We start from the raw sequence: 27,429 nt of genomic DNA on the forward strand, positions 1-27,429 counted from the left end.
GAAGAACTTATGTTCACATCGATTACAGAGCGAAGTTAGTCAGGTGTTTGGATTTGCATGTCATTGGCCTATGGGTGAAAAATGAAAAAGCACCGTGTAACTGAGCACTGCTGGGGGAGCCCTGGGAGTCTTGAGACCAGCCACGTCTTCAGACCCTAGTATTGAACCACCCTCCCAAGTGGTTGAGAGTTGCCAGGGGGGACCCACAGGCTCCTGAGTACTACTTCAAAGCCCCTCCCCTTCCCCAAAATACAGAGACAGCATACAGAAAACATGGTCAGTGAAAATTTTTACAGAGCAAGTGAGGAATATGCAACTCAAACTACCTTGGGGAGAATAAGACTTTATTTCATCTTATTGGAAAAATCCATGTGGGAGATTTTCCTCCCCAATTAGACCCAAACATTCAAACTCAATGGGGCAAATAATTCTTTGCCCTTCACCCTGACACCTCTCAATTTTGGTTCTCTTTACCCCTGCACCGTCCGCCGCACCTTTTTTATTTTTTTTCTTTTGCTAGCCTTCTGAGATGAATTTCCTCTTCATTCCCCCCCCCCCCCACCTCCGGGCCTCATGCAGCTATGTTCAGGGCTTACTCCCGTCTCTGCTCCCAAGTGTCATTCTTGGCAGGGTTCAGGGGACCTTACAGGGCGCCAGGGATCAAACCCAGGTCTGCCACGTGCAACGGAAATATCTTACCTGCTGTACTATGGCTTCAGCGCCAAGACAAATTTTCTCATGTGGAAACTAGTAAAAGCCTTAGGTTCCTCTTCTGTGAGTTTAAGAAGCCTTAGGGTCCTCGCTTGTCCTTAACAGTCAGGGGAATGGATATGCAGGTCCTGCAGTTGCAGTCATAAGAGCACTTTTGGAGTCACGAGCCGTCTCAATGACTTGTTGGAGAGACGATTTCCCAGATTTGAAGTCTCTGATAATCAGAGTGATTATGAATATGGATGGCTTATGAAAGTCTCATACTCATGAAAGTATCTGGAATGAGTAGGTTTTTTCAAATTTCCCTAATACATTTTTTTTGAGATTTCAGGTGATGAATACAAAAAGATCAGTCTTGTGTGCCATGACACAAAACTCATGTCTCTTAGATTACTTGGTTTTATTTATTTATTTGGGGGGAGGGGGCTTGAGGCCATACCCCGCGGTGCTCAGGGGTTACTCCTGGCTCAACACTTAGGAATCATCCTGAGAGTGCTCAGGGGACCATATGGACCATATGGAATGCTGAGGACTCAACCCGGGAGCAAGGCAAATGCTCCAGCCCCTTTTAAATGATTTTAAATGCTGGTGTCTGTTTGAGTCCTTTGGGTTTGTCAGTCAAAGCAGAGACTGTATATACCCTTGCAGGCACAGGGTATTTTCTTAAGTTTGAGGAATCCGTGTTAATCATTTGGAAACCAGCAGGAGGTAACTGCGGCTATTTCTAAGGTTTTGGGTTTTTTTTTTTTTTGAAGAGTTTAAGAAATCAAACATTGTAATTTCATATTTTCAGGCATGAAATATTTTGTTGGTTTGCTTTTGGGGCCACACCTGGCTGTGCTCAAGGCGTACACCTGGCTCTGTGCTCAGGGGTCACCCCTGGGTGGGGGGTGAAGGACCATATGTGCTGCCGGGGGTTGAGCCCGAGCTGCTCGGGGCAGGCGCTTGCCTTCCCTGCTCTACTCTCTCGTGGGCCCCAGGAGAGAGATTTTATTGATATTTTATCTTACCAACTGAGAAATTCAGACCTTCAAGAGAATTTTTTTCCAATTCCTTAAATTTTCTGATTCAGATTTTCCTTTTGGTTTGTCCGGTTAACTCCCCATCTCCACCCCGCCCTTCTCTCTCCCCTCTGCTTTATTTCTTCTTCCTTGACTTCCTATCTGATTTCTTGTTCTGTCTCTTCTACTTTTTTTCTTCTTAGTCTCTTGCCTCCACTGGGGCAAAGGGCACTTGGATATTTGCTTTCTTCAGTCTTTGCTTGTGGCTGATGTCATCTCGCAGAGCCCCTAGCTTTTCCTTCACTGTAAAAATCAGTGCTCTCGAGGCTCTAAGTGACTTTTGGCTGCTTGAGCCTGCTTATTTGTTCCTCCTTGCTGTATCCGAGGCACAGTGTGGGGCGCCACTACCATTCAGTTGGACATCATTGATACTGATACAATGCCTTTAGGTAAGTTGCCTTTGGTGTACTGAGAGTGCATTTGGTCCTAAGAGACGTCTCTTAAGTAACCCAGGTCTAATCTTGAACCCTTCCTCATACACAGAAATGAGGCTGACTTTCAAGGAGGGTCTTAAAAGTCTTTCCTCGCGCTGAGGAGGGCAGGTCTCCAGTGTATTTTTCATTTTAGGGTCTCGAGCAAAGATTTGCTCTTCTGTGTAGCCCAAGGACATTGGGAAGCAATTGCCGTGTTTCCCTATTGAGGAGGGCATTGTCCATGGAAAACCAGAAAATAGGAAGTTCAGTGCTCTGAGATTTCTAAGCCAGCTGGTTGGAAATCATAATATAATTATTGCTTTTAGGGCTTATTTTGTCTGGTATTGTGTTTCTGTTTCCTGTTATTCCTTTGTACTTTTTGCAGCTGATCTAGCTCCCATTAGTTGTTCCCTTGCCATTTTTCCCTCTGCACATACTGCACACGAGCATTTGTAATCACTAGGGATTTTCCTGTATCAATATGCAAGATGCAGTTGGGAGATGGAGAAGAGAAGTTATTGAGAAGGACTGAATATTTTCTGTTAAGATTATTCATTGCTACCACGTGGCCATTTCATCTGGGGTGTCACTGGCTCTTGAGTAAGTCTGAGGCGCGTCTGTCTAAGCACAGCAGCCCGAGGCTGACAGAGAAGATTCCAGCTTCTGTCTTAGAGAGGCAGGCTTCCACGTCTGAGAAATTCCTAAATTGCAGGAAGTGTGTCGAAAGGATGCCAGATAGCCATAAATATGGCCAGTTTCCACTAGGCTTTCTAGAATGACTGAGCCCCTGGGAGGTATAGAGTAGAGTAAGGAACGTTCAGAAAGAGATGAAGTGATTATCTTCCAAATATCGAGGTTTTTTTTTTTGTTTGTTTGTTTTTTTTTTACAAAAATCCCTTGCAGGGCCTTTTATCTTGAAGTTGAGACAACCAGCTGGGCTCATCCTCTAAGTTTCTGAGTTGAAGACTCACTCGGAGTCTGGAGAAGCCCGTGCTTCTCTGGTCCATGGCCTGAGCACTAAATAGCTTTCTCTCCTGCTGGCCAGGCGCATGGAAATAAGACTGCAGCACTTCTGTGATGGGAAAGCCCAGAGCGCAATGCTGCAAGAGAATTTGTGCCCACTCATCTCTGCTCCTTCCACTCCTGATCCTTGTAGAGGAAGGGAGGCTGTGTGGACTGATGGTTTCATACACACTGTACCAATTTCTGCTGGCTCCGGGGTGGTCACTGTTTACACTGGACAGACCTTGGAAAGAATCACACTTCTATGGTTGTTCAAGCCTCTCTGAGCTTCAGTTTCCTCATCCATAAATGTCAATAAACCAGCTCTTAGTGTTTTGAGTATGCATTGAGATCATGTAGGAAGTTCTCCATGTCATATCTGGTACTTATAAGATCAACACAATCAGTGTTAATGGTTCTATGTTTTCACCTAAGGGATATAGCAATGCTGCTTGTTTTAAAACCTCATTAAGTTAGAAAGAGGAAGTTCCAGTGTCTTAATTCATTCTCAAAATATATTTTTTTAAATTTTTGAGCCACCCCAGCTGTGTTCAGGGCTTACTCCTGGCTCTGTACTCAGGGGTCATTCCTGGCAGCCTCAGGGGACTGTATGGGTGCTGGGGATTGAACCCAGGTCAGCCGCGTCCGAGGCAAGTGCTCTACCCACTGTACTATCACTCAGTCCCCTCATCTTCAAAATCCGACTTACTGCTCATGCTCTCCTAAACATTTTTTGCTGTTTATTAAGAGGATTAGACAACTTTACCAGATGTCTAATTTTTGTGGATTGCAGTATAGGGATTTTTATGACCCCACGAAATACTGGAACAGTAATAAATACAACCTACTGTATTTATTTGTGTTGCTGGCTCATTGGATTGTCCTGCTTAGGTCACTGTGCCCACTTGCTCAGTGTTTGCTCTGTTTCCCCCCCACACACACACACACTTTTGTCTTTCTCTCTCTCTCTCTTTTTTTTTTTTTGAATCAGGCCTTCTTCTCTTGGTATAGGCCTGTTTGTGCTGTACTTGACGTCCCCCTTGGTCTTTCTGTAGTGCCAGCCTCCTGGGACTGCTGAGCCATCCACAAATTCCTCTTATGCTACACAGGTCTCCACCCACTTTGACTAAGAGACCAAGTCAGCGCTCCCTACTGGGCTTCTCCCCAGAACGTGGTTGCTTGGGTTTGGATTCTGTATTTGAATCCTGCCTCCACCATGCACTAATGTTTGTGACCTTGGTAAAGTGATGTTGTCTTCCTAAACCTCACTTTTCCCTGTATGTAAACAAGGACGCATCTAAATACCCACGCGGAGTTGTCAGGCAGACAGAACGAGCTAATGGATGCCGGGCACTTAGTGGCGTGCCTGTCGCATAGTAAGTGCCCAGGGTTGTCATTACCTGCAAAGCACATTGCACACAATGTCTCTGCCAGATTGCACACAGAAACCCAGTGGCGACAAGAACAAGGGGTGCACTCCCACCTTCACCACCTCCTGCTCCTCACTCCTCTGTGCCAGCCATGCGGCACCCTCCCAGTGGCTGCGACTCTCTGCTAAGCAAGTGCCTTTGCATATCGCCCAGCTGCGGGGTCCATCACTTCCTCACCTTGGCTGCTGTGCCTTTGCTCAAACATCTCTTTCCCTGTCCTACTTAATTTTTAAAAATGTTATCCCCTGCCTCTCTCGCACTTCTGATCCTTTCCCTTTCACTCGGCTTCTTGTCTTTTATTTCTGTCTCCATTGAACCGATCATCTGTGAACGTCCTGTCTAAGAATGAATTAGGTGTTTCTTGACTTCCCCTCCCTACTGGACCCGTAGCTCCAGAGGGTGGGCAACGTTGATTGCCCTGTCCTGTGATGTCTCCCAAGAATGGTCCCTGGCCTGTAATAGACTCTTGGTCACTCTGTGGCGTTTCGCCATTTCTCCCCATCTCATGAGTAAGGAAGCTGAAACGGATTCAGAGATCAGGCAGCTGAGAGTTAGCAGAGCAAGATTTCATATCCTACCTCATCTGAGTAAGCAAATTTGAGAGCCGGAACCTATTCTGGGCTATACATGTGTGGAGTGTGGCTAGCCAAAGGAGAAGCCGCCCTGCGGGAGAGCTGCCGTGCTCACTGGGTCTACGTGCTGGGTGCTGGAATTCTGCGGGCAGGCACAAGGCCTGAGGCTGAGGTGCTGCATCCTATGGCAGCATCCCTAAGCAGAAGGGTTTCCCTAAAGAAAATGTTGGTTTGGAGCAGGAGCTCTTAGGAAATCTCTCCCGGCAACTGCAACTTTAACCTGTACCCTCCCACGGAGTGGCAAAGAAAATCCAACCCTTGCCTGGGTGAGCTCTCGCTCTTTGGAGACGAGCAAAGGGAAATGAATGCCTTTAGCATGCTGATGGGAGCAGCAGCCCCTCCCACCGCATCCTGCTCCCCAGCACTTATCCGGGACCAGGGACACAGCTGTGGCCTTCACAGTGCCACCCCATTAACACAGGCGGCAAAGGAGAACAGTTGGCACCTGCAGGGGATCCCCCTTCTGACCCAACTGTACCCAGGGCCGAACAGAACTGCCGTCAGCATCGCTGAGCTGCTGCTCTTCTGCCATTTTACGTTGCATCAAGCTGTACACTGCCTGTCCCCTCCCACGCAGTCCCCACTTTACCCTACCAACAGCTTAATTTCAATAATAATGGAAATATTATATACTAGTTTAGCCTTTGGGCAGCAAGATCGTGTGAATAAAACTCAGGCAGTGCCCACTGTAGCCTGCAGTCAGAAAGAATACTTAAGCCTCCGCCTTTTAAAACAAATAGGAGTTTAACTCAAAGATACTTGCCAGTAAGATTTGTTTTCGTTGTTCACGTATGAATAAATATTAAAATGTAATTATCTGTTTATGCAGAGCACGGGCCAGAATGCCTGTCACACTGCTATTTCTGTTTCACCTGCATGTAATTTGTTTGCATGTTAATGACATTTATTCCTATGTAAGCCTCTGTTTTCAGTTTTGAATGTAATTTTGCTTTTTGATGACAGTAATGGCTCAGTAAACTGCACAATTGCAGTTAATGGAATCATTCTATGATAACATTAACTTGGCATCAGGAAAAACTGTCATCCAAAGGATATTGTCAAACAGTTCGGTTTAATTTACTATCTTCTTCATGGGTTGCTTTAGTGCACAGGGGGAGTTAACAGTCTGCTTCTTACACACATGCAAAAGCACTTTGTAAACTGTTAAGTAAGTAGCGCATTTGAATATGAAATTGTGCATATGCATGCACTTTCCCAGTTCTCTTTTCCCTTTGCGTATGGAAATATTGACAAACTCTTACTGAGAATATAATATGTGCTAAGACCTTTCTTCAGTGTTCATGGGAAGGTGAGCCAGCAATGAAAGAGTGTTTTGCTGGAGGAAGCAGTGAGGGAGGTGTGTGGGCAGTGGAGGCCTGCAAGGGACTCTCAGGGGCCATGCAAGTTCGCGTCAGTCCAGTCTGGCATGATCAGTAATTCTTCTCAGAGGTGAGATTTTTATATTAGACACTGACGAGAGCTAAGCCAGCCCACGGGAAACGAGAAAATCAAATCCGAATTCCAGGTAGAGGGAGCAATGTGTGTGACAGAGCTTCCCGCTAACTCCTGTCACTCTTAGCAGCCGTTGCTGCCTTTGCTCGTCTGCTCGCCCCTGCATCAGCTCTGCTGTACCCCCCCTAACACGACTAGCGCTCGGGGATGGGGATGATGATATTAATTCAGCAAAAGGAGAGAGTGACACCCAGAAAGAGCAGGAAGAAACTAGTCCAGTTAGCCAGATACGGGTGGGGAAAGATCTGATCTCCATCCCTAGTTCTTTGGACTGTGTTGTGGTCCCTACGGGAGGGGCGTGTTTGCGGAGCAGAGGGGCTCCTGGAGGAAGCCATGTACAGGGAGCTGGGGGGAGTAGGACAAAGCCCCCTGAGAGGTGGGCTGAAGGTTGAAAAATGTCTTCAATATCAGACTAGGGACATGTTTCCATCCAGAGCCAAGGGAAATTGGCAGAGATGCCCACCTTCCTCCCTCAGACCACCCTGGCAGATGTATAGACTAATCCATTAGGATTAAGTAAAAAAAAAACATTTTGTTAATTCTTTTCCCCAAAGATGGGGAAAGTAAACTTCATAAACAACTTGAATTGTGATTAGAATAGTGCATCAGGATTATCTATAAACTGTTTATTTTCCACGGAAGCAGTTTGGGAACCCCTGCTTTGGGGCAGCAGGGTAGCTGTTGGCGTTCCAAAGTAGGGGATAAGCATGATTAGATTCACGTTTTTGAAAGATGACTGCAGAAGTAAGGTGAGTATGGAGAAGATGGAGCAGAGAAGGGAGAGGCTGGAGGCAGGAAATCAATAGTGAAGCTATTGCAATAACCCAGGCAAGAGGACTTTAACTACGATAGTCAGAGTGAAGCTGCAGAAGGAGGGGAAGGAGACAAGGGTTTAGAGGTGGCCAGATGCCAGCTCCTGGAGAACGTTGAGAGTGGAATGGAAGGCGAGTGCCGTCAGCTGACCTGACGGTTAGCCTGTCTGCCTGCCTCCCCCTCCCCGCATCACTAGTCTGCATTGTGACTCAGACGGTGGAGCAGCATATTGGTGGTAGGGGACAGGGGCGGGGAAGCCATGGTCTGTTTGTTTTGGAACATGTAAAGTTTGAGGTGTTTATTGATAGGTAGCCCAGTGGAAATACAGCAGACAGTTAGACATAGATTTGGAGTTCAGGAGAGTGGAGCATGGAGATATATTTTTGGTACAAATTGATCCAGAGAGGTATTTGAAGCTATAGCACAAGGTGAACAGTGCTATAAAACTCAGGATGAAACCCCAGAGACTAGCATATTGGAAAGATGAATGAGGAGAGAGCCCTGGGGAACATGGGAAAGGAAGCCAGAAAGATTACAGGAGCCAGGAAAGGGAACATTTCAAGGAGGGAGTGTCAGCAATATCAGCAGCTCCAGGGAGCGCCAGCGGCCTGCGGGTTTGCAGTTAGGAGCCCTTTGGTGAATTAGCCAGTCCTTCCCCCAGAGCTTAGCATCTTACCTAGCAGAGGCCCCCAGGGTGCACAGGGGTCGAGGCTTTGCAGTGCAATTAGTCTCCCACCACCTGCACGTGAGTCCCCTACATCATGCCTTGTCCTTTGCCAGGGTAGAATCCTAGTGGTTTCTCGTGTGATCTCAGCAGGGTAAACACTTTGGGGTGGGCCTGTACTCAGCTCAGAGCAAAGTGTAAGGCACTTGTCTCGTCTGCTTCCCTTGTCCCTTTAAATGGCTTAATTTTGCAGAACAAGACTCTCTGTGCTGTACACGGTTAAGGGAAAGGCAGAGAGGACATAAGATATTCATTCCTTTTCAGGTTGAAGCAGTAGACAGTTTCCTTTTCTGCTAACTCCTTGTTAGAAGTCTGAGAGCTTGCTTGCTGGCAGAAGCCTTGCTTTTGCACAAGAATGGGCTGTTTCTGTCAAATGCTGAGGTTGACAGATCCTCAGAGAATGACTTGTGTGGGAAATCAATTTACTGAATAAATATGTAGATTTGGGAAGTGTGTTTTGCAAATCCTCTTTAACTAGATATGAACCTGCAGGATAATAAAGGGTCCGGTTTGCCAAAGGACGAAAATTCACCTAGCTCACATCATTGTCCTTACGCCAAACCGAAGCGAGGCTAGATGTACTTTGTTGTCATACTTCAGATGTGTTTGAGCCATGCCTTTACCCCTCAAACAGAATTTGTTTCCTTAATAGGAAATGGTATATTGCTCAGTGGCTGTGCCCGCTGCTTATTATGTTTTGTGATGGATGGAAAATTGACAAGGGCTTAGTAATGAGGCTCGTATAGTCAAATGTCCTTCAAGCCACCAAACTAGTTTGGCTATCCCTCTGTTGACTCTCCCACTGTGGCTTGCTGCACAGACATGTTTGCTCATTCACTCAATAAACATTCATTCAAAAACATTCAATAAACATTGTTTTGAGTCTTAATCTTTGGCCAAATTCAATGCTAGGATGCTGCTGTAAATCAGATATGCCCTGCCTTCATATTTCCTGGCTATAATATTGTGGCATAATGACAAAAAACATCAGTTAACTAGGGGCGGGAGAGATTGTATAGTGGGTCGGGTGCTTGCCTTGCACGCGGCCAACCTGGGTTTGATCCCCAACATCCAGTATGGTCCCCTGAGCACTGCCAGGAATAATTCTAGAGTTGCAGATCGAGGACTAAACCCTGAGTATTGCCAGCTGCCTACCCCCGCCCCCCAAAAAAAGGGCAAACATACCAAGTGGTTTGCAAACCAAGCCACAGCAGGGAAACCACAACAGCCTTGGGAAAGTGGTTCAGCAGAGTGATGGAGAATCCCTGTCACCAGCTCCATGCGTCTTGGTGTCCTCTCGTGACGTGGGGGTTTCCTCACAGAGATCCTGTGAGGATTTGGAAGAAGTGACCGTTTAACTGAGATGTGAAGGACGGGATGAGGCAGCCGACTGAAGGAAGGGAAGGAGAGGAGGACAAGGGCATCCTTGCCTTCAGGGAGGGCCAGGCCAGCCTCTCAAATAAGAAAGAATTTGAAGCTTTCCGAAGGCGGGGGAAGACCAGTGGAGCGAGACTTATGCAAGGAAAGGAAGGAGAAGAATTTGGAGAGAGGAGAAGCCTGCGGTGCGGAGCTTATTCTAACTGGAGTTTGTTCAGTGTCCTCGCGAGACACTGACCTCAGAACCCTGCACGTGTGATGGCCGAAAGGGCTCGTACCATGTACCACACAGATGGATTCTGGGTGGCTACTTGGGCTCTCAGCTTCGAGGACACTGAAGCTGAGTTTAGTGGTAGCTGTACAGGGAAGCCTTGGGCAGCATAGTAAGGGACAGTCCCTGGATTACCAGTCCTTGGGTCAATGACATAAAGCTGGACAGGCCTCCAAAGAGAGTGCATATCCTACGGCAAAAGCTTTGTGTTTTAGATTCTAGTAGTTCTGTATTTAAAATTCATATGCAGTCAGGGGAGGTTGGCTCAAAGGGCTGGAGCACACACTTTGAATGTGGGGGTGGAGCCTGGGTTCTAAGCACCCAAGCACCATTAGGGGTGACCTGTGAGCACTGATCTGAGAGTAGCCACACAGCATCATTAGCTATGGCATCCCCCCAAAACAAAAAAAAATTAAATTAAAAATGGTATGTTTCCTAGACCCTCTCCTTCCTCTCCTTGGCCACTTCATATGAGATACATTTGTCACAAACTATGCTCTAATCAGATGGAGTTTTGGCTTCCTCCAATGATGGAGTGACGCTTTTAGTTTTTCTTGCAAACTTTCAACTCTGCTAAGTATTATTCTATTTAATTTTATTTTTTGGAGTAAAACAGATTTTATTTGGGGGATTTTTTGAAGGGAAGGAGGAAGAGAAAAATGGGAGAGTGGGTAGTAAGAGAGACAGAGTAACGCGCTCAAGAGAGAATGTGGGCTTCTCCAAGGCGGAGAGAGCCCCTGCACACACCCCGGCGTTAGATAGGAAAGCATGAAAGTCCACGTCTCAAGAGGGGAGATGCGGGCCACACCCGTGCTCAACCACCACATGTGCTCGGCCACACAGCTTGGGCAGCACATGCCCTAAGTATTAGTTTAAACTCAAAGAATTTACTACCTACAATGAAGTTTTTGTGTTTATTTTGGAGCCACACCCAGCATGGCTCATGGCTCATGGATTGCTCCAGGCTTCATGCCTGAGGGTCTCCGTTGGTGGTGCTGGAGGGAGTTTGGGGTGTCGGGAACCAATCTGGGCCTCCACCCGCCCACTGAACCATCCATCCAACCCAAACATTTACTATTTAAAACATCTTTTGTTCTTTGGCCACCACCAGTTTTTGTGGTTGCAGTTTTTAGAAAGTTTGTATTTTCTTTCAAGCATATGATTATAGTACATTTCAATTATCTCTTTATTTTCCCCTTAAGATTCTTTCCCACTTGCCTGTTAACATGTGGCTCTAAAGTCTAATATTACCTTATGTGGCAGATTTATTTAATTATTAGAGCATATGTTCGGAGATGCAAACTCATGTGCTGTTGAAATTTCCTCAGAAGAATGCCCTTCCGAATCAAGCGCTGGGCTAGATAGTATCATTATTACTATCTGCTTTCCTGTCGTGTGGGCATTCTGGAGGGAGGGCTTTACCTATCACCGGGTAAAAAAATAATAAAGCACTAATCCACAGTCAAAAGTATTTTGTGAATAAACTATAGTGAATAACACTATTATGATTAACAACGGATAGTATCCCAGATGGCATGCCTAATAGCATTTTATACTATTGATCTCTCTTATTGGACCACTTTCTTGCTTTCTATAGCCACAGAACTTTGTATTACTCATATTTCTCACCCTTTGGAGGTCTTAAAAGCTCAGGTTGGACTTTCACTTAATCTCCACTTCTGAAGTGAATGAATTCAACCAAGCTCATTGTTCAGACTACCACTTCTATGAAGAAACCCCAGAAATTCAGACTGATCTCTTCACTGGGTTCCAGAACTGTGCCTCCAACCATTTACTTGCTTTATTTTGCTTTCATTTTTCCCTCTGCTGTGGATTGAACCAAGGATCCACACATGCAAGATATATGCTCTACCACTGAGCCAATTCCTGGTACAATCATTTACATGAGCTGTGTCTTTCTTTCACATGTTGAAACAATTCAGAAGTAGCATATCCAGAACCAAACTTATGATTTCCCTTCTCATTGTCCTCCAATCCAGCATGTTATATGAGTCAGAAAGTTGAGACTTCTTTCAGCCACCTTATTTTATAATACGTGGATATAATCCAGAGTCAAGGGTCAAGTTTTCTTCCCTTAATGTTTCTCAAATCTATTCCCATCTTTCTTTCTGGTTTCATTATCAATTTTCTCCCCAGGGATTTTTTCATCTCACATATAGACTATAGTATTAGTCTCTCTCTCTCTCTCTCTCTCTCTCTCTCTCTCTCTCTCTCTCTCTCTCTCTCTCTCTCTCTCTCTCTCTCTCTTTCTCTCTCCCCCATCTCTCTCTTGCTCTCTCTCTGTCTCTCTCTCCATCTTCCTCTACCTTTCTCCTTCTCTCTCCTCTCCCCTTCTCTATCTTTCCCCTTTATCTTTTCTTTTTGTCCAATTAAAGAGCCACGGTTTACAGTGACTGATAGTTTCATTTTACACGGACAATAACTCAACACCAATTTATCTACCAGTGTCAACTTCCTTCCACCAGTGCTCCCAGATTCCCTCCCCATCCCAGCCTTCACTCGACCCACACCTGTCAACTTGAACTGGCATCTGACAAAGTTCTGGTGGTTGCCCACTTAGACCTCACGTCTTCATTTCTGTTGAATCTGTGTTTTGGAGGTATGGCTGCACGCCTCACTCACATCACTGGCATAACTGAAGCCATGATGCCTGTTAACCCCTTGCTTCTCTTTCTCTTCTTCTCCTCCTGACTTCTTTCCTTCTATCTCCTCCCTAAAGACTGCATGGGGTCAGGAAACTTAGATCATCTTTTCTTTTTCTAATGAAGCAAATAGTTTTTACTGACTGAAACTTGCTTAGGAAGATCTGAGAGGAGATAAAGAGGGGAATTGCGTTCAAGAGAGCACACAGACTTCTTCAGTCCGGAAGTAAGCAAGAAGTGGAGCAGAGCTGAGAACACACGGTCTGTGTTCTGGGGAGAATGGGGGCTGGAGGGGCATATGACACACATGTCATAGGCCCACAGTGTTGGACTCAGCAGTCTTTCTGCTTCTGTGCTTGCCCTTCTGGAGTCAGTTTGCTGTAGAGTCATTTGGATTTCCTAAATAGAAATTATATTTGCAAATGTGAAGTTTTGCTTCTTCCTTTCTAAGTCTAATCATCATTATTTTGTATTCTGGGCCACACCTGGCAGTGCTGAGGCTACTTCTGGGTCGACTAGCAAACTTTAACCCCTCCCCTCTATTATCTACCCGCCTCATTAAGTCTAATTCTCACGGAGTTGTCTATAACTCTAGGTCAGCCCTGAATAAAAATGATCATGAATATATAATATTATTTTATTATTAAAGCACTTAGGGTCAGTCTAAGGAAGTCCCTCTCTATTGTTCATTTGATCTAACAGTGTTCACCATGCAGCAATTTTAGCTACATTTTGATCACTGATGTTTTGAATTTATTTTGGTTGTCTTCCTGTGCATTCTTCCCCACCACCCTAATTTTTCTTTCCTTTTTTTTTTTTGTTTTCATTTTTTTGTTTTTTGGGGGAGTTGTTTTCCTTTTTTCTATTTTTTACCTTTATTAACTTGAAAGTGATTTAGTTATAAATCCATTTCATTAATGGCATTTTCATATTCTATCATGCATATTTAGCACTGTAGCACTGTTGTCCCATTGCTCATCGAGTTGCTCGAGGGGCACCAGTAACGTCTCCATTGTGAGACTTGTTACTGTTTTTGTCATACCGAATATGCCATGGGTAGTTTGCCAGGCTCTGCCATGCAGGCAGGATACTCTCGGTAGCTTGCCAGGCTCTCCGAGAGGGATGAAGGAATCGAACCCGGGTCAGCTGCATGCAAGGCAAACGCCCTACCCACTGTGCTATCGCTCCAGTCCATCATGCATATTTAACTTATTAAAATTTAAAATTAACATCTCGACAATATGGTAGAATATAGTCATCTTCTGGATATAGTAATTTTGTAGTTGTCGTTGATTTTAGGCCACAGCCAGTTGTGATCAGGGTTTGCTCCTGACTCAGTGCTCAGGGATCATTCCTCAAGATGCTCAGGGGTCCCAGTGTGGTGCTGGGGATTGAGCCTTGGTGGGCTCTATGCATGGCAAGCACCTTTCCAGCCATACCAGCTCTCCACAACCTCACCCCCCCAGCCTCCTAAATAATAAAGAATTTGGGAAGGTACTGTCTCATCCCTCTCAATTGTTTATGTTCCAACTGTGCAGTATTTCAATTTTACCTTCTTTGATAGCCCCACAAATCAGACTTCATTATCATTTTAAATATCAATATATGTTTATATATTTCTAAACAATGAAAGTTTATCAACATTACAATGTTGGCACTTTAAAATGACTATAATGGTAAGTTCACAATGAGAAAAACCGTTAGTCTATCTCTCCTCCCCTTTGACCTTCTGTACTTGTTTTCCTTCTTCCCAAAGGAATATAATCAAACCTAGTAAATTTTCTTGCTAAATCACTCATTTTTAATTTCTTTTTGGTTAGGCAATTTGTGTTTGTTTTGGGGCCTCATCCAGCAATGTTCAGTTGATAATTGTGGTTTTGCACTCAGAAATTACTCAGTGACCCCTATGGGATGCTGGGAATCAAACCTGGGTTGGCCACTTGCAAGGCAAACCTACTCTACTCTCAGTCCAGCCCCCGAATTACTTTTTATTTTATTCTGCAACTGAGACAAAACTTTTGAATATATTTTTTTGTTCCTCATTGGGGGGGGCATTTTTATTTTTTACTTTTATCTGATGTTAAATTCAGTTGTCTGTTTTACTGTTGTTCCTTTGTAAAGACATTCCTTTTTTTTTTCTCTGCAGCTCTTTTTCTTTCTTTTTTTTTTTTAAAAAAAATATGGGAAAAGCACAACCATCAGCACTCAGGGCTGACTCCAGGCTCACTCCTGGTGGGACTGGTTCTGGGGATCAAACCTAGGTCATCCCCATGCAAGACTTTTTACTCCTGTGCTCTGTCTCCGTGTTCCAACGTGACTGTTTGCCAGGGTGATTTGGGCGACGGCCAGCCGTGCTCGGACCGCTGCTGCCTCTCTGCTCCAGAGTGTTTCATGTCATAGTGCTGCTCAGAGAGCTCGATGTGGTGCTGGGGACTTGACCTGGAGGGAGTGGGGTGCAAGGCAAGCAATTTGGCCTCTGTCCTCTCTCTTCCACCCTCTGCAGGCTCTTTGCTTGCTTGGGGCCATTCCCAATAGTGCTCAGGGATCATCACTGTGGGTGGTGCTCAGGGGACCCTATGGGGTGCCAGAGATCACACATGGGTCAGCCTCGTGCAAGGACAGTCAGAACCCTACTTGCCATACTGCCTCTCCAGCCCTACCTTCCTCCTGCAGATTTTAAGATAATTTTCTTTGTCTTTGATGCTCTGCAGTTCCACCATGATATCCTTAAGTATGAGTTTGTTTCTACAATTAGAAGCTGGTACACTTAGATTTGGAGTTAATTTTTAATATCAATTCTAAAAAATATTCTCATTTATACTTCTTCTTGACAATTGTGCTCTTCCCATATTTTCTGATAGCACTCTGAAATGCTAACTTATGTATATTAGGTCTCATTATTATTCTTCATGTTTCATAAACTCCCATTAAAAAATATTTTTGCTTTGAGATTTAGTCTGGCTAATTTCTCTGAACCTATTTTCCAGCTGGCCAATTTCTCTCTTTAGTTATGTCTACTGTGCTATTCAACTCATTAACTGAGTTTTTAATTGTTATGCCATTTATTTTTAGAAATTCCAGCTAGTCCTTACTCAAATAAAATTTTCATATGCGTATAGTTTCTTGATAATATATTTGAAGCATATAAGATATGAGATTTTATATTTTTGCCATGTAGTTCTTTTTTGATTTTGCTTTTTGTTTTGGGGGTCCTCCCAAGCAGTGCTCATGACTTACTCTTAGCTCTGCACTCAGGAATCACTCCTGGAGGGGGTAAGGAGCCATGTGGAATGCCTCACCCTCTGTTCTATCACTCTGAGCCCATTGCTGTGTAGTTCTAATAATCTGATTCTGTAGATTATTTTGGGTGTTGTTCCTTATACCCTTTGTTGTTAATAACTTGTAAAACTGATTTTCCTATAACTGTATTGGTTGCTATTTAGTTTAGAAGTCTACATTTTCTAAAAACCACTGAACTCAACATTTTCTTCATTACTTTAGCACCAACACATTTCACACCTTTTCTAATTTGCACTAGTCCTGAGACTTGATTCCATTTTTTCAGTGTTGGAGCTGATAAAGAATGTTCCTAATTGAAATAACTATCTAGTAGGAGAGATTTGGTTTGCATTACCAATCAAGTGTTTGTCCAATGAATATTCATTGGATCACTTCTTAGACCTCTCTGCTGGGTACTGGGAGTATGGTAATGAATTGGACAGGCTCATGGCTGGTCTTAGGGGATTTGTAGGCTAGCTGGGAAGGCAGTCATTAATCAGAGGAGGAGGCGGTGTGAGGTTCCCGGGGGCTTGTAACAAGGTTTCCTGGGGTCAGGAAGGCATCCTCATGAGGGGGATGCTGGCAGGTGAAGACGAGAAAGGTCGGAAGCGAGACTCAAACTGAAGGGCGGTCCCTATGGTAGTGAGGAGCTAACTTAGTTCAGAGTCTAAAGGCCAAGGTGACTGAGCACTTTCGTGACAAGAGAGAGTTGCATGAGGTTGCCTGGAAGGGGCAGGTCTTGAAGAACCTTGGAGGCCTGGCATTGGCATGTGAACATTATCCCGAGGCAAACGGAGAGTTGTTAAATGACATGGTTACATGGGTGTTTCTGAAACAGGATCACTGACCATGGTATGAGAGTGGATGAGAAGTGGGGAAGAGTGAGGGAAGGGAGATGGGTCCAAAGAATGAGGTAGGAGGTGAAGGGGACTCTGAAAAGACCTTGTCAGTGGAACTGGAAGATACTAAATAGCTTTGGTGGCTGTCGAGAATGCTGCAGGGCGCAGTGGAAAGCTGCTGAGAGGGTTGGCGTCCAGTGTCCCCGTGCACTCTGTAGTTAGGTGAGGCGATGGGTGTACTTAGGAACTTTGTTGTGGCAGTCAATTTGCAATTTATACGTGTATCAATTGCATATCTCAGTAAAGCTGGAAAATGACTTTGGAAGATGGAGTTAATGAGACGTAGTGATGGACATTGAACTCTTCAGCATGTTCTTGCCCCCCCCCCCATACTGTGCCTGGGATCTCTGGAGGGGGTGCAGGTTTGGTCTTGGGCGCTGCCTGGCTTGACAATGGAAGGCAGAGAGGAATCCTGGTGGCTCTCCGCAGGGGTGAAGTGGTTTAGTTGGGAGCTGGGCCACAGCACTCGGCATGAAAAGGCCACAATGTGCATACTAAAGCAGGGCTAGAATTCAGTCCTGGGAATCAGGGCCACTGCTCTTTCTGACACACTACCCGCCACTTGCCCTCGGCCATCCTGCTGCTTAAACGAGTCCTCAAATAATGCCCAAACTTAACATTTTTAACTCAACACTTCCTTAGGTGTTCCAGAACTTCAAAACAGAAGAGTTTCTCTGCACCAACACCATTAGTAAGGAAAAACATTTAAAAATTCTACTTAACTCTGCACACCAAATGTCAAAGCTCCCGGCAGAACAGAGCAGGAAGCCAGGGGTTAATTATCCATCTAAGGAAGTCATGGACTAAAAGGACAAAGTTCAGGTACTTTTGGCATGACCACAGTTTAGAGTAATAATAACTTGGCATTTCTGAGGCAATTGTCTCTAGCTGCAGTCTGCATCTGATACAAGTTGGTAGGTGGAAATGCAGCATCTCAATTCTATGATTGTAGCAGGAAATCTTCCTCCAGTCGTGTGACCTTGAGCTAGATCCCCTGGCTCTAGTCCTAGTTCCCACAGCAAGAATGAGGGAATTCAGGAAAAAAATCTTTGAGGAAAAAGATTATTATAGCAAGGAGCTGGAGGGCAGGAAACATTTATCCCAAAGAAAGAGTAGGCTTTTCTTTTAGAAATTAAAGATAATTTTACTTGTTTGGCAAGCATAATATAAAAGTATATAATGGAACTGTTGACATTCACAACTGCTTTCTTAAATTACAAAACTATCAATTGAAAGTAGCTTTTCAGAGTATTATGCAGTGAGTGTGTGTGTGTCTCTGTATGTGTGTGTGTGTTTGTGTGTAGTGGTGGTGGGGTAATGCAGTGTACTGTCTGTGATCATTCAGAACTTTCTATACCTAGCAAGCCTAAGGAGAAGAAAGCTGGATTTTCTCTTAATTTTCTTAGTTTAATTAAATACTAGTTTCTCTTTCAAGTAGATGGTGTCTCTGCCTGTCTCCGTCTCTGTCTCTTTCCATAGGAATAGTTTCAGGAACACTCAATTTCTAATTATGTTGAGAGGAAAAAAAACCCTGAGCACAATTTTTCATGCTAATGGAGAAATTTACTTAAGTGCAGAATTATGCAACTTAGTTCTTGCCAAATTGCATAAAGGCTCCCGGTAGAATGAAGGATGGCGCAAGGCACGCATCACACTCTATTCATGACTTAAGAGTTCTTTTCAAGGCTTGTGCCTGCATCTTATTACCTACTTACTATTAATTTATTACACAAGCTTGCCATATTTCCTAAGTAAAGTGAATGTTTTGGATAGATTGTTTTTCTTTCATTTCTTCCGTATTGTTAACTTCAATTTTTTTTTATTTAGGCTGTTTATGATTCTACCTGAGGCCGTTTGTCTTCAGTGATCACAGTCAGTTTTGCACGCTCACTCTAGACATTTTTCAAAACAAGATCCCCACACGTTGGTTGATTTTGTCTTTTTTTCTCACGTCTACAAATCACTCTTCCCCGGAGTGATTCACAGGAAGAAGACTGTTTAGTGAAACTTATTTACAGTTTGCCCAAAGGAGCGATTGCTCCCCAAATGTCAGATTCTGGGAAAGGAATGGCTGGAGTAGAAATAATTTTCCTTATTGATGTAAGGATTGGCACTCGGAATTGGTGTGAGCCCTGGCTCTTGGTGCTGGAGGGATTCTGCCAAGTGCAGGCATGATCCAGGCAGCCCCTGGCTTCACTATCACACTGCGACATTGGAGCTACTCTCTCTCTCTTGCTTACAGTTCTGCGTCCTGGGACTGAAGGAATAGTAGCATTCCAATATGGCTATCCTTCAGAAGAGGACTCCTCTGGCAGCTGTTGAATGGGACAGCTCACTCAGGCACCCATCATACCAACATTGCTTGTCTTTACCTGCATTTTCTGATTCATTTAGGAAACTGATGCGAATACCTTGGTGGTAGGGGAAGGAGCAAGGACCGTGACAATGGCCACGCAGAAAGGACATGATTAGGAAGGGGAACTCTCTTTCCCCAGATAGAAAAGCTAGAAGAGCCCTTCCAGCCCTGTTGCTTAGACCTTAAAGTGCCCATGGGGTGCACGGAGGGTTTCTCTCTCTGCTCAGAATCAGTGCGTGAAAACCCTGACTACAGTGATTTTGATCTCAGATTGGGGGAAGATGTAGAGAGGTAAGTAGAGTCTGGTCATAGAGTGTCGGTGTTGGGTATTTCCCGAGTAGCCACTCTTCTGAAAGCATGGATGACTTCCTGTTATTTTTTAGAGGGTCACTAGCTTAGACCTATTCTGATAAAGTGAATTAATGACTCAGGGCAGGGACACTGACCAAGTCACCCTGGTCATCTGGGATTTAAAGCTTGAACAGAAAAAGGCTAGAGCCAGCCATGAAACTTTCCTTGACAACCCTACAGCATCATCTCTGGGGCAGGGAGGCTATTTTGCCTAGTGATTAAAGGCGTGAAACAAGGAGGCAGACACTCTGCCTTTAAAACTCCGACTCTGCCATTTGCTGTGATGAACTGTCATGACTTCTGGATTCAGTAGACAATCTTGTTTAAGCTACATTGAAGTTGTTAAAAGTTCATTCAATCCATTTTTTAAAAAATATTTGTGGATGCCTTTGTGTATAATCCAGTTTATGCTATTCCAGGACTGTGGGGAATTATAACAAAGACTTATGCCAAAAGCCACTGTCTTTGTGGAACACGAGCTGTAGGGGACGAGACAGGCAAGGGAAGGTAAACAGAAGGAATGAAGGAGAGAAGGAAGGCACGGAGGCAGGAAGGAGGGAAGCCGCCATCTTTGTGATGAGTTGCATTAAGCACTATTGGCAGGACATCCTGTTTAACTGAGAAAGTTCACTGATGGGCCTCAGTCCCAAATATCCTGGGGCCCAGCACAAATCTATCTTGCGGGGCAAAGTAATGAAATGCTGGGGTGGGACCGTGCAGTTTGAATAATTGTGCTCAATTCTATACAAGACCGACTGTGAAGATGTCAAAACGGATATCATTTAAAAAACAGCCAATATGGGAGTGATAGCATAGCGGGTAGGGCGTTTGCCTTGCACGCGGCCGACCCGGGTTCAAATCCCAGCATCCCATATGGTCCCCTGAGCACCGCTGGGGGTGATTCCTGAGTGCAGAGCCAGGAGTAACCCTTGTGCATCGCCAGGTGTGACCCAAAAACCAAAAAAAAAATAACAAACCAGCCAATATGAACACATGGGCACTTGTGAAATGAGTCAGATGCGCATCTCCCACCAAAAGCGAAGGCAGGTAAAGATGTGACTGGGCTTGGAGACAGAGGGAAGCTGGAGCCCAGAAACAGTGCTTAGGACATTCCCGGGACCGCTGGGGCTGGGGGAAGGAGCAGGGACATGTTGTGTGGTGTCATGGGAAAGGCGGGTGCACCTAGACCAGGTGAAGCTGAAGCTGTGGCCAGCCAGGACCCTTGTTCTTTCCCCCCTTTTTGTGAGGAGTAGAGAATAATAGTCTCTACCAAATGGACTTATGCAGTTAAGGAACTTAGCACCAAGCCTGACCCTTAGGAGGTCCTATTGGAAACACTTATAAATTTGAATTATATTTTCTCTCCACACAAGAATGCCTGCTGACTTGTCTGTCGAATTCTCTGGGGACAGAGAGCAGACATTCTTTTAGTTTTTTTTGCACTAAAGAACCTGGCACACAGTAGATGTTCAATAAATGGATTTTTTTGTTTTTCAGTTGGGGTCACACCAGTGGTGCTCAGGGAGTGCTCTTGGCTCTGTGCTCAGGGAAGATCCCAGGGGACCATATGTGGAGTCAGGGATCTAACCCATGTCACGTGTGTGTGAGGCAAACACCCTGCCCTGTATTGTCTTTGCAGCCACAATAGCAGTCATTTTTATGAAGGTGCCAACTTCTCCCCCTTTACGGCTTCGAAAGCAGAAGGCGGCAGATTCAGGGGGGAAAGTGATGCCATAAAATAACAGCTGACAGTTTTTGAGTGTTGACTACATTCAACACACGGTGCCGGTGGCTTTAAAGCATTGTTTATGGTTCCATTTTACTAATGAGAATACGCTTAGCCTCCTAGAGATTTAGAAAGTCAGCTAAGTTCATCCCAACCAGTAAGTGACAGGGCAAGATATGGCGGCTGTACGGTCTTCCTCCAACATCTATATCGCTGCCAGAAGCGGGTAAGAGGTCAGGCAGGGGCCTGTGAATGTGACCCCAAGGCATAGAAAACGCCGTGAGACTGGGGTACTGGAGAGCCCTCGCCTCTGGGTCCTCTGGGTCCTGATTCTGAAGTGCACCTCCCCCCTGGCTCGCCATGGCCTCCAGTTGCCTGGGTTGGATTCTGTGTCCCAGGCCACTGGCCCGAGTGTGGCATTTTCTCCTTGGCCTGCAGCTTTCGGTACCTGTGCAGAAGAGGTGGGTGGCACAGAGCATTGTACGCCCCATATGGGGCCCCATTTGCATTGAGTGAGTGCTCAGCTGTGCACAGTTCTCCTTAATCAGCCATGCGCTCGTGGAGCGCCGCTATATTTATCCAAGCGCTGGGAGCTGGAGGGCTTGCAGTGGTCAACCCCATGCCCTCCAACAGGGCCTCCCAAGGCTGTTCCAGTTTTCCTTGTGGTCTGGGCCTCAGGGCCCTCCAAAAATTTGTTCTTTGGCAGAATCGGCTGGTTTCTGAAGCGTCTTTCTGGGTGTACTGGAGCTAATTGGGGAGTGGGGGCCGCTTGCCTCCTGGAGTCGTATCAGAGACCAAGTGCTAAAAAGGAGCCTGGAAATCGCATCTTCCATGCCCTGGACCTCAATTTAACACCTTACAGATAGATGAGGTGTCATTTCCTCTTCTCTTCATGCTGCTCAGAAAAAGCTCCAAGTGCAGGACAACCTCCACTACAAGTTAATTTCTTCCATGCCATCTAATCTTCCATGCCTTCTGATCCTTTTCCATAGCTCTTCCATCCTCAAAGTAATTCTTTGTGAGCACTTGGATCAGAGAGTTTGCCAATATGAGGCTCCTAAGCTCAGGAATCAACCCAAAGAATGTTTAATTGATATTAAATGCTGTAATAGTGTACATTTGAAAGTTGCTATCTCTTTAATTCTTCCTCAAACTAATTAATACCTTGCATGAACATTCTTTGGGGGGTGAGCTTTTTGGGTCACACCCAGCAATGCTCAGGAGTTACTCCTGGCTCTGCATTCAGAAATTCACTCTTGGTGGTGCTCAGGGGATGCTATAGAATGCCAGGAATCAAACCCGGGCTGGCTGTGTACAAGGCAAGTGCCCTCCAATCTACACTATTGCTCTGGCCTAGTGGATCATTTCCCCCCGTTTTATTGATAAGGAAGGTAAGAGTCATAGTTGCTATTTGTCTGAGCCACATAGGCATAACTCAGAGGGGTCTGGCTAGATAGCAGAGCTCTTTATACTATGAAGTTCTATTTTATTCTTTCTTCCAAATATGTTTACACTAATCTTCTCATTCCACCTAGTAAAGCTCCAAGTTAAAAATTAGGGCCATTCCTTTACCATACTTTCAGCTCACATCTCCCATCCAGAGCAATCACTTCCAACCATCACTGTCATTGTGGTTCTTTTTATATCCCAACTGCCCTACCCCCCAGCACTTGAGGCAGGCTTCCTGAAAGTGGGTAAAGGAACAAACATGATGGCCTCTCGGTATGTGTATTGCAAACCATGAGGCCCAGAAGTAGATATAGAGAGAAGAAGAAAAGTGCCTGCCATAGAGGCAGGCTGGGGGTGGAGGTTGGGAGAGATTCTGGTGACATTGGACATTGTTGGTAGGGAATGTACACTAGTGGAGGGATGGGTGTTGGAACATTGTATGACTAAAACCTGATCATGAACAGCTTTGTAACTGTGTATCTCACGTTGATTCAATTAAGAATAATAACTGTCACTGTCACTGTCATCCCGTTGCTCATCGATTTGCTCGAGCGGGCACCAGTAACGTCTCTCATTGAGAGACTTATTGTTACTGTTTTTGGCATATCCAATACGCCACGGGTAGCTTGCCAGGCTCTGCGGCGTGTCGTGATACTCTCGGTAGCTTGCCGGGCTCTCTGAGAGGGGCGGAGGAATCGAACACAGGACGGCCGCGTGAAAGGCAAATGCCCAACCACCGTGCTATCGCTCCAGTCCAAGAATAATAACAAAAATTAAAAAATTAAAGCTAGGGCCAATGATGTAGCTTAGCAATAGATCACTTGGGTCCAATCCCTAGCACCACAAATGAAAAGGAAGAAAGAAAAATGACCAACACACAACAAGTGTGATAATTTTGCTTAATAGTATGATTAATGGGGGCTGGAGCAATAGCACAGCGGGTAGGGCGTTTGCCTTGTACGCAGCCGACCCGGGTTCAATTCCCAGCATCCCATATGGTCCCCTGAGCACCGCCAGGGGTGATTCCTGAGTGCAGAGCCAGGAGTAACCCCTGAGCATCGCCGGGTGTGACCCAAAAAGAAAAAAAAATAGTATGGTTGCTACAGAATGCAAGCCATTTCCCACACATGTTTGTGTTCTTCCTTTATAAAATGTAGACTAGTCTAGAGTTTTTTCCTTCCCCAGACGAGGGTGTGATGTTAAGGTCCTTAACTTGTGACATGAGTGAAAGGGAGCAGCTTGGATTCCCACCCAGACAGCTGCCCTGCTCTTGGCCTCACAGGCCCCGTGGCGTCTGGCCGCCTCCATTAGTCCTCAGGGCTGAGAAGAGTGCCGAGCTCTGCTCTGAACCACACCACTGATGATGGCATCTGTGACCTACAGTGAGCACATCTGTCCTGCTCGTCAAAATCAAGCTCACTTTTTTCTTTTTACGAAGTTTGAGATTGAGTGGGCAATCAACTTGCTTTACAACCAAGAGTCCTTTTCCCTTCTCACCTCAAGGAGCCTTTAAAAGGCAGCAGTGAAGAAATCGAGAAGAGCGGGGTGGGGAGCTCAGAAGGCTGAGTGCCCGCTTTGCACGCCAGAGGCCTGGGCTTGATCTCTGGGCACTTACACAGTTCCCCAGCACTGCTAGTTATGAGCCCCCAAACAAAAGACAAAGGGGAAGAAGTGGTGACGCTTACTCCTACCCAGTGGCTTCTGTTCATCTTGCTCATCGTGCAAAGGGCAGCAGGGACTAAATTCTTACTCTTCCATACTCTGCCTTTGGTTTAAAACCCCAGAGAGGGTCCAGGGAGATTCTACAGGGGTTGAGGCACTTTCCCTACACACAAATTGACCTGGTTCAATCCCCAGCATCCCATATTGTCTCCTGAGCACCGCCAAGAGAGATCCCTGAGCACAGAACAGGAGTAAGCCCTGAGCACTGCTAGGTGTGGCCGCCAAACAGAAATTACCAACAAATCGCAGTAAAGCCTCAGGGAGCCATGAGAGTGTCTTTGCAGTGTCTCACAAGAGAAGGGCTGCCGCAGACCCAGTCAGAGTTAGTCTAAGAAAAGCAAAACATTTATCGGAAGGATATTTGTGCAGTTCATAAAATCTAGAAAGAGTTAAATGAGCAGACCTAAAGAGGCCGGGAATCATGATGGTCTCAGGCACGTCTGCAGCGGGAGCTCAGGAGCAGTCCCTTAGAGCACTGCCATCAGGTGACTCCCTACAAAGCCCCTTTGGGGTTCTCTGTTAAAATGACCAGTGAGAGAGGATGGGGGGAGGGATAGAGAGAGGGAGAGGGAGAGGGTGAGAGCGTGATAATGGAGCATTCTTTATTGGTGGGCATTCAGTTCTGGCAGGCCAAATTGGAGTGAGTAGAGTCAGCCAGCAGAAAGCCATTTTGTCTGCAGCCCAGGTGGTTCCTAAGAAGAGAACCTATTAGGAACCCCAGGCCCAGCCCCTGTACACAGCTACACAGTCCGGGATGCCTGTCACTGTCACTATCATCCCGTTGCTCATCAATTTGTTCGAGCGGGCACCAGTAACGTCTCTCATTGTGAGACTTGCTGTTACTGTGTTTGGCGTATCGAATACGCCACGGGTAGCTTGCCAGGCTCTGCTGTTTGGGCGCAATACTCTCGGTAGGTTGCCGGGCTCTCCGAGAGGGGCGGAGGAATCGAACACGGGTCTGCCGCGTGAAAGGTGAACGCCCTACCGCTGTGCTATCGCTCCAGCCCTAAGAGAGAGAAAGTCCTTATCGAACAAATACTGATGACTGCTGTATGCAGCCACGGCTGAGAGTCGGATACGTGTGAAGACACTGCAGACCAGTATCGGGGATCTGAGACAGCGTGGGTAGTGTGGCGAATGTCTGGCCCACAGGCTGTAGAAGGCCCGTGAAATAACCTGGTCTGGCCGGGGGACACGATGGGACAAAGACATCTACTTCTCCTTGGCCGCCCAGGTCCCATTTGTCTATTTTGTGGCTTGTGAATGATGTTATAAATATACAAATGGCTCTTGGCAGAAAAAAAAAAAGGTTCTCCCACCTCTGAACAAAAGGATTTCAAGCCAAAAGTCTTTGGGAATGGAGCATCTGTTAGCTTAGCCTTGGGAATATAGTAAAACTAACAGAACCATCTAAAGGAGAAAGTCTCCTTTGCCCCCAATTTTGAATTATGATGCTCTCTTCCTCCCTGCCCAATGGGCTTCCTGCCACTACCTCCCAGAACCCGCCCACCCCCCTGTTCTCTTGTCCTTCTCGGCCTCTTTTCTACTTCCTCTCTCCGTCTCTGTGTCTCTCTCTCTACTGATATTCAGCATAGTAACATTGCTCTCAGTATTCACTTCCTCCTATCTCTCTTCCTCTCATCATTTTCTGTCCTGGTGACTTGTCTCTTTCTATTCCCACCCCCACCCCCACTCTATCCCTATGACTCCCTTTCTAAAAAATTTTCCATCTTTCCCACTTTGATGGAATTTTAGCAAGCTGCAGTCTTGTGAGAGTTTCTCTCACCGCAGGGTGAAGTGGGAATGTGAGGAGTAAAAGCACCGATACTCCCACAATGCACAGCAGCAAGAGATGGACGGTTTATGGGGCCGTGCATGTGCAGAGTGCGTAAGTGTGAGCGGTCCTCGTCATTCTCGGGCACATGCGTTGCCGCCTACAGTTTGCAGGCGGGAATCCAGGACTTATGGGTAAAAAGAGGTGGCGAAGCAAGGAGCAAAGTGCCCAACACACAAACTGACCTGGAGCTGTGGCCATGTTTCAATTCCGGCTCTGACACTGCCGTAGTTTGGGGGCACAGAGATGAAGCTCCATCAGTCTGTAGAATGGGCATAAGAGGGGGTGCACCTCATGTGTGTGATTGTGAGAGTGAAGGATTCATGTACACAGGCTGTGCTCGAAACGTTTGTTGCTGATAGCAAGGTAGGCTGGCTGGAGCAGAGCCAACGGCCATCCCGAGCTGACTGATTCTAGAAGACAAACTTCATGGAGGGGATCTCTGTTCCAGCAGGACAAGTAGGTTCAGGAGTCAGTCAATTTTTTAGGCAAGGAGGGAGGAGGGAGATAGAAGAAAAGGGAAAGAGGAGTGTGGGGGGGGGGCACGGAAGTCACTTCTGGACTGCTGCCCCCCCCCACAGCCTTGTGTCTGCGACCTTGCACTAAAGAGCCAGAAGGTCAGCAGCTGTTCCCAGGGTTCCTCTGAGGAGTGGGCTATTCCATACTGGCTCCCCTTAAGCCCCTTACTTACTTCAGGAGGGCTTTAGAAAGGGATTCATTGGGATAGAGTGGGGGTGGGGGTGGGGACAGAAAGAGACAAGTCACCAGGACAGAACGGAAGAGGTAAGAGGAAGAGAGAGAGGAGAAAGTGAGTATTGAGAGAGACAGACTAATATGCTGAATATCAGTAGGGAGGACAGAGATGGAGAGAGGAAGTAGAAAAGAGGCCGAGAAGGACAAGAGAACAGGGGGTGGTGGGTTCTGGGAGGTGGTCGGAAGTCCACCCTGTGGCTGCAGGAGAAGCAGACAGACCCACTTTACGTGTCAGGACTTTGTCTCAGAGAAGCCCCTTTAGCACAGCTCCCAGAAGTGTCCTGTCCGTTGGCTGTGTGACCCGAGATGCTCTCCGTCTGGGCTGGAGACAGAAGTGATCTTTACAGGGAGCGCCATTCCCCACGGCAGACTGTGACTTTTTCCGTGCTAGGTCTTAAAGGACTCTTGGGAGAGGCATTGGACTGAATCATACTCCGAGGCAGGGCACAGG

General features: G+C 46.0%; 1 protein-coding gene across 1 annotated transcript in view; it reads left to right on the plus strand.

Moving 5' to 3' along the window:
* DOCK2 (dedicator of cytokinesis 2) overlaps positions 1-27,429 on the plus strand; it is a 400,138-nt gene that overhangs the window by 80,898 nt on the left and 291,811 nt on the right. The window lies entirely within an intron of this gene.

Source organism: Sorex araneus, chromosome 2, assembly GCF_027595985.1.
Source record: "Sorex araneus isolate mSorAra2 chromosome 2, mSorAra2.pri, whole genome shotgun sequence".
NCBI lineage: Eukaryota > Metazoa > Chordata > Mammalia > Eulipotyphla > Soricidae > Sorex > Sorex araneus.